We start from the raw sequence: 2,206 nt of genomic DNA, 5'->3' as shown, positions 1-2,206 counted from the left end.
AACACAAAGCCTCATTAAAGCACCGCAGCGTCTAGGCGGGACTACGCAAGCAGCCGCCCACCAAATCAACACTTCTTTGTGGCTATGGCCTTGCTAGAGGTAGCGAATTTGATCCTGACAAAGGCAGTCGCATTTCGACGGGGGTGAAACGAAAAGCGATCGCGTAATTAGATTGAGAGCTACGGTAAAGAATCCCAGGTGACCAAAATTAAAACGGAGTCCCTCCCATGCCGAGTGCATCATGATCACATTGTGGATTTGGCACGTAAAGCCCCATTATGTAATTAATGTTTAGCGATTCTGTCGCGATTTGATGTGTTATGTGAGGCAGTGACAATGCTGACCTTCTCGCATGCTATGAACAATGGCCCACAACAACGCCTCAAGAAAACATGTCTCGCTGTGTGTTCTGCGCATTACGTACACAAACACAAGTGGTGCACGCAAGTGCCGTTTAACATCAACTCACCGCTTTAGTATTGCCCTAAACGCTGGTGAACGTAAACATTCACCGCAAACATCGCCGCCGATAATTGTAAATCAACGCAAACGGCTCATAAAGATTCGCTTACATCGATTTCCAGAGTACGTGGGATCCGCATAATTTTTTTTCATGAAGTATGAGCTATTCTGCAACACAGCAGCAGAAGCACCCAGCAACACCCGGTATCTACGGTGAGGAAAATCCGAGTGGGCTCGCAAAGCAAACTTCGCTTTAATATATTAGCACCCTGGGCTCTACCGTGATATGCAATGAAAGCCACTAACGCACTGATGCGCTTTTTAATGACCATTTGGCGATGCGAGTGCCTTCAATTGCACGGGGAACACAGTTGCGTGTGCGCACGGATAACTTCTTACGCCTTTCCTTTTCCTTCTTCGTTTATCCCTATTCGTGCTCCCTCAGTGTAGTGTAGTAAACCAGGTGCAACTTGGTTAACCGCCAAGCCTTTCCTTTTCTCTATTTCATTTTCCTGCGCAATACATCAGCGAACTCAATTTTCACAGTAAGGCTGCGTTGATGCCCAATATTACGGCATCACTGTTCTTGCCCCCATCACCATACTCCATTCTATTCGCCTGTCCCCTTTCCTTGAACTGAGTTGCAGGTTGGGGGAATCAAGTACAGGCATCGCTATTCGCTCTTTCTCCGTGTCAGTGATAGCAAATTTATCATTTGTGTAGTAGAGCACACAACCCGCACGCACTACTCATCCCTTAGCGCAACACGCGCAGCACGTCTCAATCGTAACTTAACCTTAAGACACACACACACATACGGGTCTGTTAAAGTCAACGAAAGATTTTATTTGTTTGTTTCAGTCATTCTCAAAATTCTTGACCATCAGATATTACTGAACAAGATTAACAATCAAGGATTTAGGGGTAAAATCCTGAACTTGCTTAGAAGCTACCTCAGTAACCGCAAGCAGCAAGTAATACTTAAAAATTATACGCTCACATACCGTACTAGCTGGTGTGCCACAGGTTTCCGTTCTTGGGCCCATGCTTTTCTCACTGTACGTAAATGATTTCCGTGCAACGCTTAGGCATTCACAGGCTTTGGTGTACGCTGACGACACCGCTCTTCTATTTATTGGAGACAGTCTGCTTGATATACAAGATAAAATAAATTCAGAGTCAGATAATATTTTTAAGTGGTTCCCGTCCAATTAAATGACGCTTAATCTTAATAAGACTAAGTATACAGTTTTTCATTCCAGGAAGAAAAACTCAGCAATGAAATATTGGACATATCATTGCGAGGCACAAAACTACAAGTTGTTTCCTACAAATATTTAGGTAATTTCTTTGATTCAGACATGCACTGGAAAACTGACATTAAACACCTTTGTTCCAAGCTTGCTTATGGATGTTATATTCCTTTTAAGGCTCGTGAATGTTTCGAATATCTTGTCCTACGCATTCTGTACTTTTCCTTCATTCAGAGTCAGATATCTTATTGTATTGATTCATGGGGAAACACTTTTATAACTTACCTTTATCCTGTATTCCGTCTACAAAAACGCGCATTAAGAATTATCACTTCTTCTAATGTACACAATCCAGTACGTACTTGTATAGCTCATTGCACGTGTTGCCAGTGCATCCATTGTATGAATTGAAAATCGTTGAGGTCATTCATAGTATTATCGAAACCAATAATCCACTTGCAATTACTCTGTTTAAAATCCCGTTATGAAAT

The sequence above is a fragment of the Dermacentor andersoni genome, chromosome 4 (assembly GCF_023375885.2).
Source record: "Dermacentor andersoni chromosome 4, qqDerAnde1_hic_scaffold, whole genome shotgun sequence".
In the NCBI taxonomy this organism is placed as follows: Eukaryota; Metazoa; Arthropoda; class Arachnida; order Ixodida; family Ixodidae; genus Dermacentor; species Dermacentor andersoni.
This window is presented reverse-complemented; position numbering follows the sequence as displayed.